Raw genomic sequence first — 27682 nt, 5'->3', positions numbered from 1 at the left:
CATACAATCCAAATTAATTACATGAGATACATACAGAATAACAAGGAAAAGAAAACAAGCGCATATAGATAACCACATGTCGATTAATTCCCTGTATTTCTCGATCTTTATTGGCAGCTTTATACGTAGCGTTATATCACAAAATGGCGGCATTGCAGTTCTTGTGATTTGTAAGTTGTAACCCAACACAGTCAGCACGACGTAGACCGTATGATTAACCTATTGCGTTCCAAAGCCGCCGGACCGGACGGCAAGAAGATAAAAAGTAGAGTAGCAATGGACCAGTCACCAGTGGTGGTGGCGTTTGGATCTCTCCTTTATATGCAACGCCTGCCATCGTCCAGTTCCCATCACTCTAGCTACTCCAACTACTCCGGGGAATCGTGCCTAGCCAGTCTTCTTCCTCCGCAGACTCTGCGGACGCTCGATCGCCGAGTCGCCGGCCGGCGTACGTCTCGCCCCTCCCGGCCGCCCGCCATGTCGGCGGCGTTCAAGGCGTTCCTGAACAGCCCAGTGGGCCCCAAGACGACCCACTTCTGGGGACCTGTCTCCAACTGGGGCATCATCCTCGCGGTACGTACGTATACGTCCTGCTGTCGACTCCATCGGGGTTCGTTCATCTCGTTCACTTCTTTGCCGAGCGTGGTTGCTATTGGTCTTTGCTGAGAGCTCCTGATCGTGAATCGTCTCTCTTCAGGCATGAGCTGAGCTGTTGAGCTTGAGCACCAGTAGTATCTGACGGATAGTTTGACTTGAGTGAGCGAGTCACTCTCTCTCGCAGGTCATTTGTGGCAGTCTTATCTTGTCTGAGTCGCACTTGCTGGTGTGTTTCGAATCAAACAGTTTAAGCTTGAAAATGGATGCTCTACATGCCCCTGTATACGAATCGAATCTTGCATTTCAGTCCATCCGCCGTCCATTTCCATTGCACGCCGGAATGAACGCTCAGTATAGATCACTACAGACAGACCATATATATAGCTCCACAAACTCCGCAGGCTGCAGCGCCGGACTTTTTTCCCCTTTTAATTCATCATCTCCTTTGTTTTCTTCAAGAAGTGTCGTCTTCAACTTTCATTAAGAGCATCTCCAAGAGTTTGCTATCTCAACTTGGCATCCATATAATTTTGGCAAAACAAGAAAAAATAGCCTCCAACAGTTTGACAAAACAACTTAGTATCAATAGCAACTTGGCAAATCTTCCCTCCGCGCGCGCAAATATACGCGCGCGTATACGGCTAGGCATCTGGGGCTCTTCGTTTCTTAGCGGGGCTCTTCGTTCACTTAGTGGGGCTCTTCGTTCGCTTAGCGGGCCTCTTCGTTTTGTTAGCGGGTTTTTTTTTATTTTACCAAGTCAAAAATGCCAAACTCTTGGAGATGGATTGTTTTTTTACTTGGCATATAATTTTGGGAGTTGACAAATCACAAGATTTGCCAAGTAAAATTTAACAAACTCTTGGAGATGCTCTAAGATCGACTGACTATAGGTCTATAGCTGAATCGCTCTCATGGAAAAAAAATACAAAACCACATATTATTTGCACATATATTTAATTTACTTTCTTATCAGGGAATGAATTATTTGCACGTCCCAATCGAAAAAGGGAAAAGAAACCAAAATAATGCGATGCAAGTTGCAACCAGAATAATAGACCTCCATTCATTGATATTCGACCTGTTCACGTTAAAGTACTCCCTGTGTCCCACTATATTTGTGTAGTTCATTTGGATGTGTCTAGATTCACGGCATGTTCCATGTATCCGAATACACCCTATATCTAGGTTTAGAGAATCTTTGGTGTACTTGGTAGAAAGCTAAAACGACACGTATAACCGACAGAGGGAGTATAGCTCATAATCTTACTTGCCCGTTCTAAATTATAAGTCGTTTTAGTTTTGCTCTAAATCAAACTAGTATAACTTTTTGAACAAGGTTATATGAGAATCGATAAATACCTAGCACATTAAAGCCTTGTTATTAAACCAAACCTAAATATACATTAATAATACACACATTTGATTTGATTTTTTAATGTTACCATGTGTGTCCATAAACTTGATCAAATTAAAGAAGTTTGACTTATGGTAATAAAATAACTTACAATTTAAAATGGAGAGAATATATTGAAAATACTCCATGCTATTCTTAACATGTGGGGCCTCCAATTTTAGTTCATGTGTCTTGTGAGAAGGGGTGGAACATGAAAGGGACATTTTCCCCAACCATCCTCCATCCAAAGGGGGCAGTGGGGCACAGATACCCAAGTGTCTTTTCCCAAAAAGAAAAAAAAACCCAAGTATCTTTTCGGATACAGGATATGGATTCATATACCCATATCGCTTATCGGATAGGAATATGGATGCTTAAAATCAAATATGGATACAAATATTAAGTGGATATTCAGATTTTTTTGGATAATAATATCATGATAGTCGATTGGGTATCATACTTGGATAGTTGTTTGTTTTTATGTGAGTTTTCAACCCATTCAATACAGAGTTGTAACTTTTTTCTTTAAAAATTACTTCTCTGTTAATAATATATTTACAATCTTAAATATTATGGACCGAATTAAAATTTTAAATTTGTTAGATATTCCAATATATAAATAAACATATATGAAAATTTATAATTATAACTTACAAATATTCTGTATAAATTTGAAACACATAAAAAATATTAATTTTAAACTTTACATTCAGTATCTGTAAATACAAACCATATAAATATAAATGCTCGCATTATTTAATGTTATTTGGATTTAAGAAAGATGAAATGATTTTACTAACTTTTCGCTAATTTTCTAAAATGAAATGATTTTTGAAAACACAATATCTGATTCACATTTGGTTCTATTTGTTTTCACTCTTACTTGTCCGATACATTACAATTAATAATCCCTAAGTTTTTTTTTATTTTATGTATATTTTGCAGAGTGTGGCTGATACAAAAAAGCCTCCTGAAATGATATCCGGAAATATGACAGGAGGTATGTGAAAATACATGGGGATTTGTATGTCTCATAGTTCTTTTTTGTAGTTTTGTAACCATCGCTGATGTTTATGTTCTTTTTGCAGTTTTGTGTGTGTATTCTGCGCTCTTCGTCAGGTTCGCATGGATGGTACGACCTCGGAACTACTTCCTTATGGTAACCCACAGCTGCAACGAATGTGTTCAGCTCTACCAGTTGTCTCGCTGGGCTAGGGCTCAAGGGTGAGGCTTCTCCACTAAATCTATTCAATCTTAGAAATTTCCGAAAGCTCAACGAACATCATTGGCCTTGGCCACACGTTCCACTTGCATTTCAAAACACTGTTTACGCCCCCCCCCCCCCCCCCACACACTAGTCGACATCGTCGCTGCCGCACAAAAAAATAGTCATATTTTGTAGTTCCTCTTTTCCCCATTATTCACTAAACTTCACTTTTCATAGTTTCATATGACAACCAAAACATTATGGAGTTTTGAGCAAAAGGAAAAGTAATGGATGAAGTTGTTGAGCGGTCGCCAGAGCATGCGACCCCTCCAACCACCACCCATAGCCATTGGAGACGCACTGTCTCACCGCGCATCCTTCGCCTCTGCTAACCAATTGCTAACGAGGCTTCCCTGCCCCTACTCCGCCCAACTGTTGCCTCAACCTACCACGACCAGCGTCGACTCACCACCCCACCCACTAACCACCACCTGTCGCAATGCCAACCTGTCGCCGGAGTTCTAGGATCCAGGGAGGAAGTCAACCCTAACTCGGGTGATGGTGCAGTGACAAATGACCGACCACAGTGTGGGTCGCACGTTCGTGCGACCGAACCTACATTAGTGTTTCAAAAAGTAATGTACTAATGTTGGAGTTTGGATTGTGCAGGTTTATGGAGAAGAAAGAGCCAGGAAGCCCAACCATAAAGACTGACCCTAAACCATAGTCACTTTGAACAACGATGAAACTACGAAGCTCATGCTTCAACCATATTCCCTCCATTCCAAATTATAAGTCGTTTTAGCTCTTCTAGATGCATTGTTTTTGTCATGTATCTAGACATAATACGTATCTAGGTGCATAGCAAGATCTATATATCTAGAAAAGCCAAAACGACTTATAATTCAGAACTGAGGGAGTACAATTCATGTATTACCACAAGACAATATTGTTATGATGTGAAAAGCTCTGTTATACGTGTTGTAGGTTTATTTACAAATATTGACTATGCATCGAGCAAATGGTGAGCCGGTTGAGGCCCAGGGTCCCCGCCCCTGATCTGATCATGTTCAAAGTTACGCGCCCAATCCATTATTAGGTTTAGAGTCCTCTTTCACTCTGTACTGTGTATCTGTTTGCTTATTACTTTCTCCATTAGAAATTGTAGATTGGTTTAGCTTTATCCTAAGTTGAACTTTTGCTAATTTTAAAACGTTCATAGAACATTGTATTATCATCTATAATCTATAATATAAAAATACACTATCAAAATATGTCTCGTTATATCTAATAATCAGTCTGTTCGCTTGTTGGTTTCAACCAGCCCAAACCAGCCAGCCAACAGTATTTTTCTCTCACAACAAACCAGCACCAGCCAGCCCAAACCAGCCCAGAAACCAACCAGCGAACAGGTCGAATGAGTAATAAATGTAGTTTGATGTTGTAGATGCTTGTGTATTTTTTATATATTTGTTTAAAACTAGAGAATTTTAACTTAGGGCAAAGCTATAACAACTTATGATTTGGAACGGATATAGTAGAAGAGAAGAATTTTGCAACAATTTCGAAAAAAAAAAATCTTCAAATTTGAACTAGAATTAGTATGTTGCTCTCTCCACCGTTGGATGCGATGATACCGCCGGGTCCACTTACACTTTTTAATTTTAATCCCCATTCTCCAACGTCAACTGGACAATTAGTCCTCTTCTTCACCGATTCCTCTGTTTCCTCCCGTTCTCCACCCAACTCCTCGCCCTCGTCGACTTGAAAGTCTCTTCCGCCGCCGCCGTCGACGAGAGCTGCGCTAGGTATCCCTCCCTGCCTCCTTCCTTCCCTCTACGGGCTGCCCTACGGCTGGTCATACGTCCTGTCGAGATCGCCGCACCCCGATTTCTCTGCTATTGTTGTTGAGTTCGATGTGGTGATTCGGTGTGCCGTATGCGTGACATGGGCAGGTGATTTCGGCTGCTTCCCCTTCCCCCATGGCGACGGCGCTCAAATCGTTCCTGAACAGCCCCGTCGGCCCCAAGACCACCCACTTCTGGGGCCCTGTCGCCAACTGGGGCTTCGTCATCGCGGTACGCCTCTGCAGTTCATGCTTGGGTTCTTACGCAAATCTGTGCGATTCGTGGACTTTAACAACGCGCCGAACGTAATTTCGCAATTATATTGATGCTAGCGGTGTCCGAGTTCTGTCAAGTCGAAAATGGCTTTAATCTGTTTATAGGGTGAGGGATTCGGAGCACCCCTTTGCTTTGTGAGAAACATCGGTAGGATTTTATTCTGGGAGCTAAGATGCTAAAGCAGAAGAATGTTCTTTCTTTTGGTCTAGTTAATTAGTCACAAAACATACTATTTAGAAGCAAGGACAGACGATTGCTGCCTTGTTGTATCAGTTGAATCTGCAAGAAAGTTCTTTCTCATTTCTCTTCTATGTGATTCAGTGTCTGATGTGAAACAAGGTACTATAAGTGTTAGTATCACAGTTAGGGCTTAAAGGGAGTTTCCATAATTCCAGGTGCTTCATGGGCTTGAATGCTTGACTGTGTATTTCTCTTCTATGTGCTTCAGCCTTGATTGGACTAACAACTTAATTCAAGATGTACACAGTAGACTTAGAATCTTAGATATCTTGTTTTAGGTATATTTCAAGGTGCCTGCAAATTGTATTCAGCTGAACTTATCAGATGGGTCCTAATATTGGCATTGGAGTTATTGGGCACTCAGTTGCATGGTGTAATCTGTTCTAGCTGTTAATATTTTAAAGGGCGATCTTCCTTTTGTGCATTAATACTTTGATAATGTTCGACTGTACCTTGGGTTGCTGTAAATTGTTTCTTCTGGTGGTGGGGGCGTAAGCTGGCATAAAACTACAGTGTCAGTTATCATTCTGAGTTACTCCATATTCAGCAACTATCTATCATCACATTGTTTTCTCGCGGGTGCTAAGTAACAAATGTTTGACCTGATCATTTTTCTTGTTCCAACTAAACCACCCTAAATTTCAATTATTAAACTTTGACTCTGTAAGTTGACCCTAACCTGCAAAAGTTATTAGATTTCTAGGTAAATCCCTCTGACGGACGCATTAACCATATATTTATGTATATAGTATACAGTTAGACTTTACATTTAGCTTCCATTACCCTAAGTTGTGTGTCCTTTCATTGAACTCCTCTTTTTTTTTTTCTTTTTCTTTTGCCAACTAAACTATATCTCTTTTGGTTCTGTATTTGGTTTGCAGGGTTTGGTTGACATGAACAAGCCTCCTGAAATGATATCTGGCAATATGACAGCAGGTAGGAATTACTAGGGATTGTCTCACACTGCCTATTTGATGGGTCACGTCAAACTGTTGTTGATGCTTATGTTTTTATGCAGCCATGTGTGTGTATTCTGCACTCTTCATGAGGTTTGCATGGATGGTACAGCCCCGAAATTATTTGCTTCTGGCATGCCATGCTTCCAATGAAAGCGTTCAGCTCTATCAGTTATCTCGCTGGGCTAGGGCTCAGGGGTAAGGCTTGTGAAGTGAATTTGTTCCTTCAGCATAATAGTTCAGTACCAAGTTCGCTGTGCTAACTGTTTTCCTTTGACAACTTTTTTTGAGTTCTGGTTCATGTCCTATTTATCTTTTTGATAACTAGGTAAATGCTCGTGCGTTGCAACGAGAACACATAATACAACGATAACATATGTAATGAGCGTGTGTTATACTGTTATCTAAAATAGATACCGCAATCATAATGTTCCGATCAATATTACATAAGTCTTCACGAAAGATAGATAGTTATAACTCTAAATTTGAATGCAAAACTAAAACATCAACTTCAATTGTCGCATCACTTATGCCTACGATACGCCGAAAGATAAGCTTGCACTTCTTTAGGAATCAAGTGCTACGGAAAGATAATCATATTAAGTATGTGTTTCACAATACATGTTTTAGAATCTATTCTACAATTAAGAATCTAATATCTCAATAGTTTCAACTAAGAGAACGTGCTTTGCACGAATACCAAGCTGCAGTTGGTCACCAATCAATGATGATTCAGAAGATTTTCTAGTCCAAGATGTGGCGTCTGACTTCTTGCAGCCTGAAGCATGCAAATGGCTGAAGCTGTAGTTAGAAGTATCCTGCATATAAAGTTGTTTGTTAATTTTTAAAGTTAAAGTACCATTTGATATCTGAAAAAAATATGTATCGCCGTGTGATGCATTACCTCTTTTATGGAGTTAGAACCTCTTTATATACGATATTCTTTGTGAACATATCCTTTGTCGTTTTCTTCTTCCCCTTCCCTTTCCCTTTTTCCTTGTTCACGTCCTTCTCAGCAGCCGGCACGGCTAGGATCCTAATGTTCGATCTTGCCGTAGCTCTTGATAGCGCCACATACAATTGGCCGTGCGAGAACACTGGTTCCGGCGAGTATACCCCGGCGTTAGGGATAGTCTGCCCCTGTGACTTGTTAACGGTCATCGCGAAGCTGAGCCGGATAGGGAACTGCTTTCGCTTAAATTGGAAAGGGAACATCTCATCGTCCGACGGGCATAAGGGTATACGGGGTAATAGTTATGAATGTTAAAAAAAGTTAGAGGCGGTGGGAAAAATGTTGATGGAGAAAGACATACTTGGGAAGGTGAAGGCCTACGTATATGTAGTAGAGTTCTAGAAGAGGGGCTTGTCGCATGCACACTTCTTGCTAATCATGTGCGGGTAGGATGCACACCGATATCGAGCCCATGGTGGCCACGTCCTAGAGTTGTAGGAGGGGGCAACGAACACAACACTACGAAGTCAACTAAAAATGAGGGGTCAAGTTACGCTCGGCATCATGGTCACGGATGTGACGAACCCACGACTGAAATGTTCGAAGGAGGTACGATCCCTCAACCGGCTCAAAGGCTCGGTCCATAGACAGACAACACAAACACACAACGAACCAACACACAAACGACGGCCGAAGGAGTAGCACATTTCCATAGCACAAGAGATAGACACCATAACATAAGAGGTAGACCGTCACAAAGGCACGTCACAGGCATATATAGATAGATCATGTATGAACGAGTATAGATGACAAGTATAAATAAAATGAAAAGCAGGAAGCAATGTCGACGTCGAGGATGGCGTTGACGGGGTTGAAAGGTTCGACCTTGAAGATGGCGGGGAAGGCGAGGCTCGCTGCGGGTGATCAGCGGAGCGCCGGGACGAGCTACGGCTAGCTGTAGCTAGCTCAGGCCAGTTGTGGCTTGCTGCAGCCACCCTTGGCTGGCTGTGGCCTACTGCTACCCAGCTGCTGGCCAGCCCAACGTGGTTGTAGCTAGATGGACGTGGCTATAGCTGGCCGGGAGCTGGCTGCTGTCGGGTCGGGTCGGCGTGGTCTGCCAGCAGCTGCTCCTGGCGGGTGGTCGAGTTGGAAGGCGCAGGGGCGCTGCAGGACGTCGAGGATGCGGCTAGGGTAGCCACGCCAAGGGAGAAGCAAGGCGCAACCCTCCTACAAGACATAGAACTTGGCACGACGGCCGGTCTCAGGCAGGAACACGATGGGAAGGAAGAAAGGCGACGGCTTTGGTTTACGGTGGCTCACCGACGGTGGCTGCTGTGGTCGGCGAGGTGACGGTGAGCTGGGAACGGCACTGGTGAAGGGTCCGGTGGCGTGGTGAAGATGGCGCAGCGCAGTTGTTGCAGGACGGAGGTGAAGGAGCCCGCGACGATGCTCTACTGCTCGGCGAGGAAGTGGAAGGCGAGACAGGCTTGTAGGAGCAGAGCGTGGTGGAGGTGCTGCAGCGCGGACATGGCGAAGGCGCGGCGAGGCGGGCGTGCTAGACGACGATGTCGTGGACGCGCTAGACGACGGTGTCGTAGCCATGTCGATCCTACAATGGCGTGACGAGGATGACGCAGAGGCGGTGAAGGTCGCGGACGTCGGCAAGCAGGTGTCGTAGAACGGAGGCAAAGGCGCGGTGGCGGCGTCGCGGCCCTGGACGGTGAGGCACGTTCACATAGGGGTGCCGGTGCGTGGCTGCCGTGTCCGTCGTCGAGGTGGCCGCGGTGAGCTTGGACGAAGGCATCCTGAGGCGCTGTGAGGACGACGTCGTGGGTACGGTCACGAGTAGGGCATCGTCGGCGAGTAGCTGTGGCCCGGCTTCATTGCGGCATGGCGAGGAGAAGAGGTGGACGCGCGGGCTCGAGGAGGCGCTCAGTGAGGAAGAGCAGGGCTAGAGCAGAGGCTCGCGGTGACAGTGGCCTCAGGTCGCGGGTGTGGAGGCGGGTCTCGGCCAGTGAGGACGACGAGGGCTCGGAGTGGAGCACGTCGAGGCCACGTGGTGGGAAGGGCGGCTCGAGCCCCTGCGCGGTGATGTGGCTCTCCGCGACATGGCCTTGGCCACTCTAGCGATGGCGAACGGCACCTCAACGAGGAAGCTCGGGGTGGTTGACTCGGTGCTGGCTCAGTGAGGTGCTTGGTCGCGGTGGCGTGCAGAGAGGAGGGAAGGGGATGGCGGCGACGCTGGGAAATGGAGAAGGGAGTGGCGGTGGCTAAGGCCTCTTATAGGCACGGAGGGTAGGGTTCTCGTGGTCATCTCGACGGTCGTGCCGTTCGATGTGACGACCGAGACACGCGGCGGCCGATCCGGGGCTTGGAGTACGAACATCGAGGTGTCGGGGTACGATCGCGGGCACGCGTGGAAACGACGGCGGTGACCTGAGTGCGATGTGAGCGCGCAACACGCGCTTAGGGTTTCAACCCAGGGCATGGCGACTAGGCCTACGAGGGCCAGCGAGTGGGCCTACGGGGGCGATGGTGCGGAGCTGGGCCGTGGGCTACGTGGCGGGAGGCAAGCTTCACGCTCGCGTGGGCCTTCGCGGGAGTAAGCGCGAGGTAGGCCAGGCGGGGGCATTGCTGGGCCGCTGGGCCAAGAAGAGGGGGAGGGACGCACTGGGCTTGCCATGCGGCTTGGGCCGACGGGAACGGGAAGGGAGGGGTTGAGCTGGGCTGGTCCAGATGGGGTAAAAGGAAAAGGATTTCCCTTTTATGACTTAGAGATAATTTGGGAGGGATTCAAAAGGGGTTTGAAGGGAATTCAAATAGAGGAGTTGAGGAGAAAAGGAAAAGGGACTTTTCCATTTATATTAATTAGGTCTCAGGGAATTTGAAAGGGAATCCAAAGGGGAATTCAAGAAGGGGATTGAAAGGAATTTCACTACGGATTTGTGCACCCCAAACTCCAAACAAGACTCAACTCAAAACCAACTCAAGAACACGGACACTCTCTTACAATCATATCTATATGTGTGCACCAATTTATTAGTCATGTTCCTTGGTTGACTTAGGTTTGACCTAGCGACTACATGTTTCACACATTTGCAGGAAAATTTTAAAAAGTTCGTATTTTTGGTTGTGCGAAACTCCGGGTTGTTACAATCACTGCCATCAGACAAAAACAATTCATGACCTACTGTGACTATAGCCAGGCAAATATAACACTTTATCTGTGTTCTTTTTCCTAAAGTTTCCGCAAACCTACCACCAGACAATATTCATAATATAATTGAGTTACTATAGACAAATTTAATGAATGAACATAGAAAAAAGTCTACTGGACTATGAGGAAATAAAGTCTAGATACCGATAGCTAAATTGTAGCATTTGTGTTCATGTCTATGTGGCTAGATGCTTTGTGACTGTCACATCGGATTGTTCAAAAAATAGATAAAGGTCATTCCCACGTGCATTTTTTACTTTCAAAAAAATATTACTTTCAAAAATTCCCACATGCATTTTATGGTGCAGAGATAACTTTGTGACCATCTCTTGGTGTTTCGTTGCTAATGAGACACAATCAACCAGTGTTATTAAATTGGTGACCATCAAAGCCAGAAAATAAACTAAAAAATGAATAGTGTGACACAAACTATGATGGCCCATAGTCCCTCACCTTATATCTTAGTTTTCGCCCAAGTGAAATTCATTGATGTTGCTATGATGATCTCACGAGATGGTAATCGAGTGGCCGTGAAATTGATCGATGTTGCTGTGATGACCTCACGAGATGGTAATTGAGTGGCTGCAAAATGACTTCTCCCTTTAATTGAAGACATATATACAAATTAGTTTTGTTCCACAATTACATGATCGCAACAGATCTGATGGACAGATATTCTACACTGTATATTTGTTCCTTCAGGCTTGATCTGCAGTCATGTGCTCACACTGTATATTTCTTTAATTGATACCATTCACTGAATAAATGGAGATCAACAGATATGTGAATCAAAGATGGGTACAAGAAAAGTATCTGAAGATTTTGTATTCACTTACACAAGAAAGCATTTGCTTCATCTATGAAGAGGAGCAAACCCCTATCAGTTTTCTTAGCCCAGTCGAACAACTGATGGGTCTTGGTGACTTCTTGTGGTCCCAATGATGCAACATCTTCACCAGTCATTAGTACATAAATCTAATCGCTGTAAGTGATAACAATATTAGTGGGACTGTAGTATTTCGAAAGTTTTTATTAGTGTTGACTTAGGCATGGTCTATGTATGTAACAAACAGAATTGCGAGTTAGTACCTCCACGCTGATCCTAGTGCTCGAATGTAGATCCTCCATGGTGGTGGTCCTCGTGCTCGAATGGAAACCTCCGTGTGGGAGCCCCAGACCTCTGAGGACAGGGAGAGAGTGACGGCCCGATGTGGCCTCGTCGTGATGTCGGTGTTGAGGCCCACGCTCCTCCTCAGCAGATCTGAGCACCGGGGTCGGGACGGAAGGGCTGTGCGCGCCATCATCCACCGGGATGCGGTCCAAGATGAAGTTTGTGCTTATCTGTTCCAGCCGAATATATTCTCAACATGGCTCAACAAAAATAAAAATATCACCTGGTCTATAACTTGCATGTCAGTTTGACAACCAAGTTCGGCCGGCTTGATTTCAGATCACAAAGCACATAACTTCTAAATTCACGGCAAAGCAGAGCATTTGTAACCCCACCTCGTGCGGGGAGGTCGTATAGAGTGTGCAGCAGGGAGCACACCGTCGCCACTGACACCAAGGTACCAGGAGCACTGCCACTACTACTGAAAACATGCAGTTTATCACTGGCACCGAAAGAGCGATAAACAATCTCATTAAGTAAGCAGATCAAAAAATTCTTTAACTAAACTCAGAAAATTATGAAGCAGTGTCAAAATATTCTTTAACTACACTAAAAAATTATGATATTTTTACACGTGTCACAAACTATGATGGTTCACGGAATGCAGAAAGTTGTAGCATTTTTACACCTTGCTATCTAAGTATGTATACCAATCAACTATTTTGTAAGTATGTTCTATACTGTTCAACTCATCAATCACACAATATATTCAATTTTCATGGTCCTGCTTGCCAATAACAATCACAACTTGGGCACAATGAGTACCACAAGAGTTCAGGGAAAGTTGTATTATCTGAAGAAAGCTATTGAAGAACAACATGGCATCAATCAAAATCTTCGAACCTAGATCCAACTATACTATCACACAGCTTGTATAATTCATATGAGATTACGACAATCCAGCTGGCTGCATATGGCTGAATCGAAACAAAAAGAGTCAGGAGAATTTTTCCAAACACATTACCTACACTCGCATTTAAGCAAGAACGAACCAATAAGGGGGAGATTGAAAGCTCTAGTTTGATTTTGGTTAATTGATGAAACCCTAAGTGCTAACCTAGTTTATCAAGATAATTATGAGATAGGTAGCACTACTCCAAGTGATGAAGCAATGACGAAGATCATGACAATGGTGATAACATGATGATGATCAAATGCTTGAACTTGGAAAAGAAGAAAGAGAAAAATAAAAGGCTCAAGGCAAATGTATAAAATGTAGGAGCCATTTTGTTTTAGTGATCAAGACACTTAGTGAGTGTGATCACATTTAGGATAGATAGCCGTACTATTAAGAGGAGTGAAACTCGTATCGGAATGCGGTTATCAAAGTGCCACTAGATGCTCTAACTCATTGCATATGTATTTAGGATCTAGTGGAGTGCTAACACCCTTGAAAATATTTGTGAAAATATGCTAACACATGTGCACAAGGTGTTTGCAGGGTTGAGATGGATTCGGCGCTTTTGAAAAAATGAAATGTCTATTTTCTATTGCGCCGGATGCAAAATTCTTGGTGGTTGGCACATTTGAGCAAGGGTGAAGAAGTTTGAGTTGAAATGGAGTTGGTCGAAATGATGCTGGCATCGGTCTACTGACCGAACGCTAGGTCACTCAGCGACCGGACGTTGAAAGGCTGCGTCCGGTCGTGCTGTCAGACGGCACAGTGGGTAGGGTTGAGCACCGGACGCTGGTCTGCGTCCGGTCAAGGTGGACCGGACGCGTCCGGTCGAAAAAACATACCTCGGGGAGCTTACTAGAAATGATCGGACGCTGGGGCTTCAGCGTCCGGTCAGTTTTGACCGGAGCATCCGGTCAGCTTCGTAGCCGTTGAAATCTGATGAACAACGTTTGAAGCTGGTGACGCGTGGCGTCCATCGGGCGACCGGACGCTGAGGGTCAGCGTCCGGTCGGTATGACCGGAGCGTCCGGTCAGAGCGTGTTTTGCCCAGCGAAGGGGTACAACGGCTCTATTTGATGGGGGCTCTATTTATAGCCCCATGGCCGGCTCAAGGGAGAACTCTTGCACATTTTCATTGACATAGCATCCTTGTGAGCTTAGCTAAAGTCCTCCCACTCATCTCCATCATTGATCCATCATCATTGTGAGATTGGGAGAGAATCCAAGTGCATTGCTTGAGTGATTGCATCTAGTGGCACTTGGTATTCGTGTTGCGCTGCGGATTTCGCTTGTTTCTCTTGGTGGTTGCCACCACCTAGACGGTTGGAGCAGCGGTGGAGGATCGGCACGAGTTGGTGATTGTTCGTGGCCGTCTCCGGTGATTGTAAGGGGAGTTGTACCTTCCCCGGTGGAGCGCCGAAAGATAACTCTAGTAAATTGCTCGTGTCATTGAGTTACCTCACTTGTGGGTCGGTTCTTGCGGTGTCCAATCGTGTGGACGAGGTTTGTGAAACACCTCTTAGCCGCCGAACCACCAAGTGTGTCGACACAACGGGGACGTAACGTGTTGGCAAACACGTGAACCTCAGGAGAAAATCGATTGTCTCTTGTCTTTGGCATTCTCCCAGTGATTGGCTATATATTCATCTTGTGATTGGTTCATCCCCTACACGTCGGTATAATCACCTTACTCACTTATTTACATTCTTGCAAACTAGTTGACACAAGCTCTTTAGTGTAATTAGAATTGAGAGCTTGCTTTATTATTTATATTCATCTAGTTGAGCTCTTTAGAGTAGCAAGGTTAAGAGCTCTTAGTGAGTAATTGCATAGCAAGTTTGTGTGCCTAAGTAATCATTGCAACTAGAATTGTTGGATAAGTGGCTTGCAACCCTTGTAGAGCTAGAGCAAGTTTGCATTACGCTATTTGTCATACTAATCAAATTGCTCTAGTTGATTTGTAGATTTTTAAATAGACTATTCACCCCCCTCTAGCCATACTAGGACCTTTCAACTGTCTAGAAATTGCATAAGTAGACTGAACAACAAATTACGAGATGTCAGCAGCATCTAAGCAAGGGCGAATCAAGGAACTGTCTAGGAATTGCATAAGTTGGTATATGTGTCAATCAAGCATATATACAGAAGGAGCGAGCGAGTCAGCACTTGCCTCCATCGTCACGGCACCAAGCTGCACCAGTCCTCCGTCGGCACTGCTGCCGTTGGTCGTGGACTCCGTGCCATGTGATTCAACCGCACGACGCCTCGCCAATATCAGCAGGCCTCCTCTGGATCCCTCTCCGCTCTCATATCTCATCCGGCTGTCATGGCCGTGGACGCCGGCTCGAGGACGGCCTCAACGTCGGAGGAGGCCGCGCCGGATCGCGGGCTTGCGGCTCGGGGCGGATGAGGCTGTGCCGGATCGCAGTGTGGGCCGTCGGATATGTGGCTGCTTCGCGGTCGCGGGCGCAGGGGTCGCAGGCGTCGCGCCACGTCCGACAGTGGCACGGCGGTGGTGGCTTGGCGAGGTCGTCCGACGGTGGTTCCTTGGAGTGAGACGAGCAACCCTAATCACTGGTGTTGGGCGTGAGAGAGGAGGGGTCACAGGGGAGAGGAGGGGTCGGCGAGGTTGATCGCGGCGCAAGGAAGGCTGGGCGTGATTGCCGCCCAAGATCGATGGCGAGGTTTCATGCGAAATGACTTCCCTAAAGCGTGATGTCGGTCCCACGAGGCGGCGCCTTTCATCTGTGGAGCGATGGGCTTCGCACGATCTCTGACAGAGTGATGAGCTTTGGTGTCGCACCCGTGGACGGAATAATTATGAATGTTTTAGTTGTAGAGATATTGAAGCTAGCACATAAAAAATGTTGATGTCAGAGTTTGATTTTTGCAGGTACCTGGAGAAGAAAGAGTCAGAGGCTCAACAGTAAAGAGGGTATCCAACACTGCAATCACTTGTTCAATAAAGAAAATATGCTGTGGAAAACATTCATTCTGTTGTCAACGCTTAAGGATTTGTCCGTGAAGTGGTGCCGACAGTGTTCCTTTAGTGAAAGCATGCAGTTTTTGTATGCTTGCGAAATGTGCTGAGGAAATTTCATGATACCTAGTGCCGTTACAATCTTCTGCTTGCTTTTCTGTGCATTTGCCAAGGCACATTTGGTTTAAAAATGTGTTATGCAATGAATTTCCCCAAATATGCAGCACATTGCTGCCTTCTTACTATTTGTTTTAACTGGCTCATGTGCCCAAAATGCTTTGTAAAAGCATTGATTGAAAAAAAAATCCATCTTAGGTCACAATGTAACTTTTAGACCTGGATAAAATTACAAATTTCATGATAGAAATTTATAATAACATTGTTGGGTTCACCACCACCTCTTAGCAATAGTGCTCAATGATTATGGTTCCCTCTGTTCTAAACTATAGACCGTTTTGACTTTTCTTTATACATAGTTTTTTATATACATAGCTTGAACTTATCAGATCGGTTTATCAGTCATGGTAGAATATTTTTCTCTCACAACAAAATAGCAGTCAACTTATCGGCCGCAAAAACCATCAGTTGAACAACACAATGTTTTTAGATAATTTGGAATGAATGGAGTATAATGGATCATGTATCTGCTCTCCTCCCCATGCTTGTACTCTCTGGCGCTTGCGCGCACAAATGTACTCTACCGATGACAATTGTTTTGGGGATTGTTCGAGTGGACACACTTTGCACCTAATGGTCCCTTAAACATTAGTGATCCTACTAGTTGATAGTTTTGCTGACCATGGTAAATCTTCCATATATTTCACCCTTGCGCACAAACATTTAGATTAAAAAACCACAGGGTAGTTGCACTTGTCTCCTATGAAACTCAGAAAGGTCTATCTAGAGTTGTCAGTGGAGCACCGATCCCTACTTCTCCATAGAAAATTGTAACTTTTTTCTCTCATGGGCGAAGCCCATTAATCTAGCTCAATGCTATTGTCATGTCATAACCTATAATAACTAGTGATAAGTGGCGTAGCTTGAACAAGATCTCAGGGCAGAGTGGCGTGTGTGTGGAAGAAGGGGGTTGCAAGGATATACACAAACATGGAGTATATTTGATGTTATTCTTAGCATGCATATGGTGACAATTAGTGTTTAATGAAGCAAATTTCAAGACAGGGACCATGACCACCGTTGGCTTCAAGGAAGCTATGCCTCTGACCCTGAGTGATATGATGATATATATATATATGATCGTTTGATGCTTATTTGATGATAAATATAGTTTACAATAAATTAACCATATACATGGCAATATGTTGCATGAGTTATTTATTACTGGTTATCTATCAAGGTTGATCCCCATCAGAGATTTATTCTCTAGGAGATGAGAATAGGAGAAATGCTCTTGGAGACATGAAGAACCAATACAGAATCTCCCGTTCCAATCTCTGTACTTCTTGTGGTTGTTGGCTTTACTGAACCTGGTCTGATACTCCCTCTAGTCCTTCAGTCCCTTAGATATAAATAGTTCTAGAAAGAGTAAATTGCACCGATCATGCATACTTGTATGATGATATCACTTTAGCCCAACAACTTGCAAAATGTGGAAACTAATGGGTGAAGATGAATGTGTGCGTGTACAGTCATATGTATGCCACGCAGCGTATTTTGCCATGTCGGTGACCTACGTGGACTGTGGCGGTCACAGGTTAAAAATGCAACTTGACGTTCCTGAAGGCTGAACCTGTTCCACGGCGCCTCCCAAATCCCTGCGACCCTGCCCCCAACATTCGTGGGATGAAACTAGCCAACGGATTGGACATGACGGTAGCACAACTGTGGGTGGTGTTGTTGCTACAGGCGATAGTGACCGCCCGTCCAGCCCTAGCCACCTCCTTGTGCACCAGTCAACATGCCATCCAGAACCTGCATGCAAGTCGTATTGAAGCCGAAAGCCGTGCTGACAGAGCCGAGTACCGATCATATCAGAATTGAACAACGAACCAACAAAGGCTAGGTACGACGGGTGAAAGTTTCTCTTCTAGAAATTCTTCTTTTTTTGAACTTGAGTAATTCTCATTGCACTCGTGATGACAAATCGTCAACAACAATTACATTGACACAATCCGAGGTGTTGCACGACAAATGCTCTTCCCCTTCTGTGCTACCCACACCAACAGCAGCAAGGACAAGAGCTGCTTTGTTACAATTTCTGGGAACATGAACACACTCAAAACTAATGAAACTAGTAGATGCTATGAACTTCAACTCCTCTACAATGCCACCAGCAACTGACACATCAGTTATTCAGATGAGAGTGCTTGTTTAACTTTCAGCGCATCCGTCTCCAAAATAAGCCGGCCAATTCCTAGATTACAAGCAGCTTGGACTCCCTGAAGACAAGCAATTGCTTCCGCCTGGAAAGCATTCAGCAAATGATTGACACGCCCCCATCCACTTAGCACAACATCTCCGTCGTTGTTCTTGATCAGAAAGCCCCATGTTAGTTGATCTTTACTAATAGGCCCAACGGCCTATTGGGCCCTTGCCTCTGCGCCCTGATCGGGGGCGCCCAACCCTAACTGGTTGGTGGGCCCCTGTCGCACAACACATATATATAGAGGAGTGGGGAACTGGGCTCAGTTAACGAGGTTGACCGGAGCCGCCACACCCACCTACAGAGAAAACCCTAAACCGATCCTAAAGAAGTGCTGCCAACGACGGGATGTGCCCCGCCACCGCCGTCGCCCCTGCAGGATCACTACCGTACCACTACGGGTCACCACAGCGCCACTGGGTCTACACCGGGCCACTGGTGATCGTCTCCACGTCGATGGACGCCTACTACACCGATGGCATCGGTGTCTACCCACTGAGGTGCATCAACAGAGAAGACGAGGATGCTTACCCGATCCTACGGTCACAAAAAGGTACACATCGATCCTAACAATGGTACCAGAGCTAGGTTACCTCTGTGTAACCCTAACCCTAATCGGGTAAAAGAAGAAATAAAGAGTGACCGGGGTGGCGGAAGTCACTGTCAAACGGTCGCCACCGCCACCGTGCGGGAAAAGTGCCGCATTGACACGGCAAGAAAGAACAGATCCGTGTTCGGATCAGAGAAGAAGTAAAGGAAGGGGAAAAGAGGGATTCGGTACAAATAAGAAAAGAAATCAAAAGAAAACCGAACCCTCACCCTAGATCCCCTTTTCGGGTGAACAAGCGAAAAGAAAAGAAAGAAATGGGATTCGGCTTAGACCCGCTCAGATCCAAAGGGAAAGAAGAAAAGGAACCCTAGATCCAAACCCTAATTCCCTACATCAGTTCGGATAAGAGAAAAGAAAACTCAAATCAGAGAAAGGGAAAAGGGGTAGGTCGTTTTCCGAACCCTAACCCTAGATCTAAACCCTATTCCCATCCACTGGTTTGGAAAAGAGAAGAACACAGTCTAAATCGAAAAGAAGAAGGGGATGGGAAAGGAGAAAGGGAGAAGGGGAAAGGAACCAATTCGGATGGGAAGGGAACCCATTCGGATGAACGAAAAGAAAAGAAATCAAAAGAACAGAAAACCGAATCGGCCGAATCGAATCGAAAAGCGAAACCCTAACCCTAATTTTGACCCCATCCCCACCACGGGTTAATCCCAGAAGAGAGAAGGGGACAGGGAAGAAGGGGAAAGGGGGACGGACCCACCTTCGCCGGCGCGGGAGAAGAAGAGCCTAACCGGCCCTTCGCCGGCGCGGGAGAAGAAGAGCTGAGCCGGGGGGACGCTGTGGCCAGGCCGCTCGACGGCGGCGTGCTCACCCGTTGGGGAGCACGCGCGCCGGCGAGGGGGCCGGCGACGGCGCCATGGCCGCTCCACCGTCGTCGCTCTCGCCGTCTCGCTCTCGGTCAACTCATGGTTGTGCTGCCGCTGAGAAGAGATGAGGTAGAGAGAGGAGAGAGCGGCGAAGAAGAGAGAGAGAGCAACGAAACAAATGAAACTAGGGTTCGGGAGGACGTGGTCGTTGGCGGGTTTTTATTCACCCGAAACGAACGCTCGGCCGTCCGATCAGATCCAACGGCACCAGATGCACGGGCCGACTCGCAGCCTAGGCGGGCGCGCGCGGTAGCACGACTTTGCTGGCCCAGGCCCAGGTTGCGGCCTGGGTGTGGCCTGCGCGCGCGCGGAAAGCTGGGTCGAGCCGGCGAGACAGTTTTGGGCCGGCCTGAGAGTAAAGCTGGGCCGAACTGTTGTTGAGGTTTTGAGCCCAAAACGAAGGAGTCTTTTTCATTTTTATTTCCCAGAAAAGTTTTTACTTCCTAGAAAATTAAAAATGCAAATTGGCTCAAAAGAAAAATAAAAAAAGGTATTTTACCTGTGGGTAAAATTTAAGAAATTGAGTTAGAGTTTTTTCCGCTGCTAAAGGAAAAGTATATTCTCCAGTGATTTTGAACCGACGTGATAATTAACTCTAGAAAAAGAGATTTTTTTCCAGTAAATGTTTATTTCCTGGAAATTGATTAATAGATTAAAGAAAATAGAAAAAGCAATTTTTCCTGTGGATAAAATTCAAGAAAAAGAGAGTTTTTCCACAGTCAAAGAAAATATTGATTCTCCAGTTATTTTGAACCAATATGGTATTTAATTGGAGAAAAAGAGATTTAACATGATTATGTTGTTGTTATTTTCTGACCAACGTTGTTAATAATAATATCATAATTTTAATGATTTATGCATTAATTCTACTTCTGCCCAACGGTGATGTAGAATTAGTGTATAAGAAAAGTTGATAATTTTAATGATTTATGCATTAATTCTACTTCTGCCCAATGGTGATGTAGAATTAGTGTATGAGAACAGTTGTAAAAGTTAATGATTTATATATTAATTCTATTTCTGTCCAACGGTGATGTAGAATTAGTGTATAAGAATAGTTGTATATTTTGATTTTGACCAACGTTGGAATCAAGGCATGCAAATGATGTTGCTTTTATGATAAGAAAAGTTTTGACCTAGTTTTCATCTTGTCTAAGGTGGACTGGGTAGTCACCTCGCCATGTTCCACTGAGTTTGTGGCACCGATGAGGGAGACAAAAGAGAATGATGCCACTTGGGCAACTAAAGAGAGGAATTTTGAATTCCAAAAGATAGTCCTATGACTTTTGTGCATAGGAAGTGGGTCACTACCAACAAAAAATATTTTAGCTGTGATAAAGAACATGATTGAACCTATAATTGTAGGCTCAATCCCAGAGTGTGACACAGTCACCGAGTACCTCGATAGAATAAAGAGTTAGTTCACTGGCTTTTCAAAGATATATGCTACCCAGCTAATAAAGCAGCCGGTGATAGAGTGTTACTCTAGAAATGGTGGCATAAGAGAGCTCACGATGCGTTGTCGAAATTATGGCACTGTTGTTTAGGCCATATTTCGAGAGGGAAAATAGAAAGACAAGTTAAGAATAATATTCTTCCTCCATTAGAGCTCTCAGATTAAGAATAATACAGGGAATGCATAAAAGGAAAGTATGTAAAGAAGATTAAGAAAGATGACAAACGAAGCGCATGAATTTTACAGATTATTCACACAGACATATGTGGTCAACTTTCCTGTAAAGAGTATGGAAGGTTATGATCCGTTCATAACATTCACAGATGATTACTCCCATTATGGCTATATTTATCCAATCAAAGAAAGAACAGAAGCATTGGATAAATTTAAAATATTAAAGATTAAGATAGTCAGGTCTGACCGTGGGGGAGTACTACGGTTGGCATACCCTAAAAGAATGGCATAGTAGCCCATTATTCTATACCGGGTGAACCTCAGCAGAATAGAGTAGCTAAAAGAATCAATCGTACCCTGATGGATATAGTGGGCAGTATGATAAGTTACTCCACCTTACAGTTGAGCCTGTAGATGAAGGCATTAAAACCTCATTCATATTCTCAAAAAAGTACCAAGTAAGTCGATGCCCAAAACACCATATGAGTTGTGGATAGAAAGTGTACCCTCACTAAACCACTTGCGTGTGGGGGGGGAGCCCTGCTGAGGCTAAAGTATTTAACCCAAACATTGGGAAGTTAGATCCCAAAACAGTAAGGTGCCATTTCTTTGGCTACCCAGAAAAGTCAAAAGGTTTTCGTTTTCTACTGTCCAGAGAGACATACAAAATTTATGAAAACGAGACACGCTGTCTTTCTAGAGGACGAATTGATGAGGGAGAGCATGGTAGCTCGAGAAATTGACCTTGAAGTGAAGCGGGTGTAAGCGCCCACTCCAATGATTCATGAGCCAATTTTCTCACTACCTGCTATAGCTGCACCGATAGTGCTAAATACTGTGATGCCAGCACATGTTGTTATCCCACATGTGGCAACAATGAATGACGATAAGGAACCTATTCTTCAGGATTCTATAGAACCTATTGCCACACATGAGGGGGAGCAACAACAGCATCAAATAGAAGATGTGCCAGAAGTGGAGGTCCCTAGAAGGTCTCAAAGAGTTAGAAAATCAGCTATTCCTGCTGATTATGAAGTGTACAACACTGAAGAATTTTAAATGGAGGATGATCCCACCTCATTTAAAGAAGCCATGAGAAGTGATCATTCATCAAAGTGGCTTGAGGCCATGGAAGATGAAATGAAATCAATGAATGGTAATATAGTTTGGGACTTAGAAATAATTTCTAAAGGAGTCAAAACAGTAGGCTGTAAAATAGGTCTACAAAACAAAACTTGACTCTCAAGGAAATATAGAGGAATATAAAGCGTGACTTGTGGCAAAAGGCTTTACACAAAGAGAAGGGATTGATTATAATGAGACCTTTTCTTCAGCCTCATGTAAGGATTCCTTCAGAATCATAATGGCATTAGTGGCACATTACGATTTAGAATTACATCAGATGGATGTAAAGACGGTATTTCTCAACGAAGACTTGGAGGAAAATATTTACATGGCACAACCGAAATATTTTGTCATGGAAAGAAATAACGAATGGGATGCCGCCTAAAGAAATCTATTTATGGATTAAAACAAGCTTCAAGACAGTGGTACTTGAAGTTTGATCAGACAATAAAGAATTTTGGGTTTAAAGAGAATGTAGAGGGCAATTGTGTCAATACAAAGTTTAAGAATGGAAAGTTTATCTTCCTTAACCTGTATGTAGATTATATCTTACTTGCTAGTAGTGATGTCAGTCTACTACTAGAGACAAAGAAATTTGATATGAAAGATCTTGACGAAGCCTCATTCGTTCTAGGGATCGAGATTCACCGAGATAGAAGAAAAAGGGTATAAGGACTGTCACAAAAGACATACATGGAAAAGATCTTAAAGAAATTCAGTATGTACAAATGTAGTCCCTCACCTGCTCATATAGTCAAGGGCGACAGATATGGGGATTTTAAATGCCCTAGGAACCAATATGAGCTCAATCAAATGAAAGTGGTTCCATATGCTTCAGCTGTCGGAAGCTGGCAACATGCTCAAGTATGTGCGCGCCCTGGCTTGACATTTGTTATCGGTTTTTACTTGATAGATTCTAGAGCAATTGTGGAACAGAACACTGAAATTGATAAAGAAAGTCTTACGTTATTTGCAAGGAACGAAATGCCTCATGATGACGTATAGAAGATCTGATTCACTCCATATAGTGGGATATTCTGATTCTGATTATGCGAGAGTAAATACATATCCAGACGTGGATTTTCTATCATCTCGCAAAAGGAAGCTATTTCATGGAAAAGCTCAAAGCAAACTGTCACTACATCGTCCACAATGTATAACGGTTTGTAGTGTGTTATGAGGCAACGGGCAGGTGAACTGACTAAAGAAGTTCATACCCGATTTGAAGGTGGTTGACGACATCTATAGACCACTTAAAGTTATACTACGATTATAATCTGGCAGTACAGTATGCTCACAACATAAGTCAAGTGGTGCTGCCAAACACATTGACATAGAGTATTATGTTGTAAAAGATAACGTCCGGGATAAGTTATAAGTCTTGAGCATATAAGTACAGAAAAGATACTCGTGGATCTGCTTACAAAAGGCTTATCACCCAACATGTTCAGAGGACATGTTGTTCAGAGAACATGTAGCTAGCATGAATTTAAGGGAAAGCCTATAAAATTCCTGGACAAAAGAAGGCCCAAAGATAAATATCTATTTCAGAATAGAGTAGTGAGTTGTAGCTGTTAAGTCTATCGGCAATGGACCGTGACGATGAGACATGCTCTATGAGCTAATCTGTAATGGAATGAACAAAAGTAAATGATATGAAATTGAAAGATGGAATGAGATCAAGAGGGAGAATGTTAGTTGATCTTCACTAATAGGCCCAACGGCCTATTGGGCCCTTGCCTCTGCGCCCTGATCGGGACGCCCAACCCTAACTGGTTGGTGGGCCCTTGTCGCACAGCACATATATATAGAGGAGTGAGGAACTAAGCTCAGTTAACGAGGTTGACCGGAGCCGCCACACCCACCTACAGAGAAAACCCTAAACCGATCCTAAAGAAGTGCTGTCAACGACGGGATGTGCCCCGCCACCGCCGTCGCCCCTGCAAGATCACTACCGTACCACTACGGGTCACCACAGCGCCACGGGTCTACACCGGACCACTGGTGATCGTCTCCACGGCGATGGACGCCTACTACATCCACTGAGATGCATCAACAGAGAAGACGAGGATGCTTACCCGATCCTACGGTCACATCGATCCTAACACCCCAACCACCACACTTCTTTTCTGGGATGAAAGAGGCATCACAATTCAGTTTCAGATATTCCTCCGGTGGCGGAGCCCAGCGCACCACCTTTTGTACCTGCGCTCTTTGCTGCGCTTGTGAGGGATCACCCATCTCCCCAGCATAGATTTTGATAGCTCTCGCCACAATCTCTGCTGGACGCCTGCGTCCCTCCTCCCGGACAAGATTTCTTTTTGTCCAGATGAACCACAGAGCAATGAGTATAAGTTGCCGCCTGTCATCTTTAGCCTTCAGTATCTGTTCAATCACATCGCGAGCTGTACCAAGGCCGCACAGGCTCGTCCATTCCTTTTTCCAGTTTCAATTCCCTCCAGATTTGTTTGGCCAGTTTGCACTTCAAAAAAAGATGGGCACCATCTTCATCCAGTATATTACAAACCGGGCACGTTGTGTCAAGCTTCATTCCCCTCCGTTCCAAATTTTTCCTCAGCGGGTGACTGTTACGAGCAAAGCCCCATATGAAGTGCTTCACCTTATTTGGGCATTTAGATTTCTAGATCTTATCCCAGATTGGATCGACTTCTGATGTGCTTCCCCCCTGCACACTTCCTTTATCTTTCTTGCGTAACAAATCATCCCGACAGATTTTGTAGGCGCTCTTGACACTGAATAAACCATGATCATCATAGTGCCAAGCAAGAAAGTTATCTCTCCCTTCATGCACCGACAAAGCCAATATAATCTCTGCATCCTCCTCCCAGAAAATATCCCTGACCAATTCAACATCCCAAGAGCCGGTCACTGGGTCTATTAGATCAGCAACATTTGTTAGGACATTTCCCCTTCTAGGGGTGATCGGTCTTCTCAATATGCCTCTAGGAATCCATGGATCAGACCAAATCTTGATATTTCTTCCATCACCAATTCTCCATATAACTCCCAACTTCATCACCTCCAAACCCCTCAATATGCTTCTCCAAGTGTAAGACACCCCACTCTTCGGTTTGGCCTCCAAAACTGAAGTATTTGGATAATATTTGGCCTTCAGATGTCTAGCACGCAGATAATCCGGTTTATCCCATAATCTCCAACACTGTTTCTCTTCTAGAAATTCTAGGACGACTTACAAGCCACGAGCAAGAGTGCCCTCATTAAACAGGTGGGCCACCTTCTGATTGACTATATTGCTCATTAGCTGTTGGGCTAATCCTTGTTATTAATGGTTTTTCTAAGTTGAATGGTTGTTTAGGTTAGGCGGCGTTACTAGCGCCGGACGTCCGGACATACGCCCGCAGCTACTTGTTTCCCACGTGTAGCGAGCGGACAGCTCGGACCTTAGCTTGCTCCGGGGACACCACGCAGGCATCATGCCACCATCGGCCCAACACCCAGGCCCAGCACCTCCGCGGGCGTCAACCTACTCGTCAGGTAGGGTTTCCCCGTCGAGCTCGAACTGTGGTGGTGAGATGGAGGGAAGGGAAGGAAGGGGAGGGAGAGGAGAGGGCGAGGCACGACGTGCGAGGTAGGAGCCGAAGCCCTGCAACAGGTTGGTGTCCGCCAGCCACCCGGTGCCATTGCAACATGTGCAACACCCGCTCTACTTTTGAGACATTCATATGAAACATTTGCAACATACATCTGAAGGCATATAAAACACTTGAAACATGCGTCTGAAACACTTGCAATGTGAAACATATGCAACATCCAAATAAACACACTTGCAACATATGCCTGAAAAAAATAGATAAAACATTTGGAACAGATGCTTGCAACATACGTGTATAGTCATTGCAACATCTGCAACATCCTGATATACTTTTGCAATATTCATATGAAACACTTGCAACATACCTTTGAAACATCTGAAACATTTGAAACATACACTTGCAACATTCGCTAGTTAGAGGGACGTCAATGGCCCAGCGTACACCCAGGCCTCCCCTTCCTGCCGACGAGTGAGGTTGATGGGAGTGCAGGCGTAGGACTCCCCAAGCGCAGGCGCATGCCTCCTCTTCCGTGATGGGTGAGGTGGATGGGGGTGCGGCGCGGAATGGTGGCGCGGACCGCGAAGCAGCCAGGGATGGGGTGTGGGTGCGGCGCTGCCACGCTGGAGAAGGCCACGGTGGGTGGTGGAGACGAGCGGCTCTGTCTTTTTTTTTTGAGATACAGAGGCAGAGTGCGGGTGCACTCTGAAGCAGCGAGCGGAGTACGGGTGCAGGTCGTCCGAAGGGATGGACACCCACATCATATCATTACCGTTAGGTTATACTACACAGTTCCCACACAGTTACGACAAAAATCGACTAATTAGTTGTAAATTTGGGCACATATAGTTTTTAGAAACATTTATATTTAAGGATAAATTTTGGACTTTTCAAATGCTTTTGTATTTATTTAAATAATGGAGAGTAGTTATGAGTTCAGATAGGCCCTAGTTAAATCAACGAAACCTTTTATAAGCCGCACATTTGAAGGGAGTAAGCTAATGATATTTATAGGTTGAGTGGTTGAATAGTTTTTTTGAGGTCAACACTGAGGGGGGAGAAAATCCACCCCACCTGAATTTTCATTCCACAGATGCTGAACATGATGAGGGGTGGAAGGGCGTGGTGCCAATCCCAATACAGAGTTACGAGAAGTACATGACAAATAGGAGAGAGAGAGAGATTACAACACATAATAGAACATGATTCAGCTTTTAATTCTGCCTACTAACCAAAGCGACTGCAAGCACCACTTCCTAACCTGTGCCACCACCAAAGACATACTCCAAAAATTTCCACACCACATGCAGTTGTAAGGTATTGAGTGGGATCCAACAGACGGTAGCCAGGAAGCTGCAAGGCATTGAGTCAGAGCCAACATACGACAACCATGAGTAGTGTCGCCTAAGAGCGCATCTGGGCTCCAACTAACGCCCACCAACGCCATTTGGGGGAAGGAAGCCTCAAATGGGAAGGGTCGCCAGGAGGAGAACGAGGAGATCCAGAGAGGAGATCAAGGTCCCCGCAACCCAGCATATGATGAGGCAAAGCACTCAAGTGATCTAGAGAATGATGGAGCAAGCCGTTGATGGCGAGCACTTGACAGCAAGTAGTGTTTGCAGAAGCCAAGGGGTAGGAGGGTAGCCATACCAACAACAAGATGGGGAGAGAGCAACAGAGGAGAGCACAAGGCCGCGTGGGGGCATGCACGGAAGTAGGTGTGCTTGCATCAATGCCTTCAAGAAGGAGAGTGACG

At 44.8% G+C, this 27682-nt stretch overlaps 1 pseudogene; it reads left to right on the top strand.

The window, feature by feature from the left end:
• Positions 1-410: 410 nt before the first annotated feature.
• Positions 411-15965, top strand: LOC136482718 (uncharacterized; annotated as a pseudogene).
• The last annotated feature ends 11717 nt before the right edge of the window (positions 15966-27682 follow it).

The sequence above is a fragment of the Miscanthus floridulus genome, chromosome 1, assembly GCF_019320115.1.
Source record: "Miscanthus floridulus cultivar M001 chromosome 1, ASM1932011v1, whole genome shotgun sequence".
In the NCBI taxonomy this organism is placed as follows: Eukaryota; Viridiplantae; Streptophyta; class Magnoliopsida; order Poales; family Poaceae; genus Miscanthus; species Miscanthus floridulus.
This window is presented reverse-complemented; position numbering and strand designations above follow the sequence as displayed.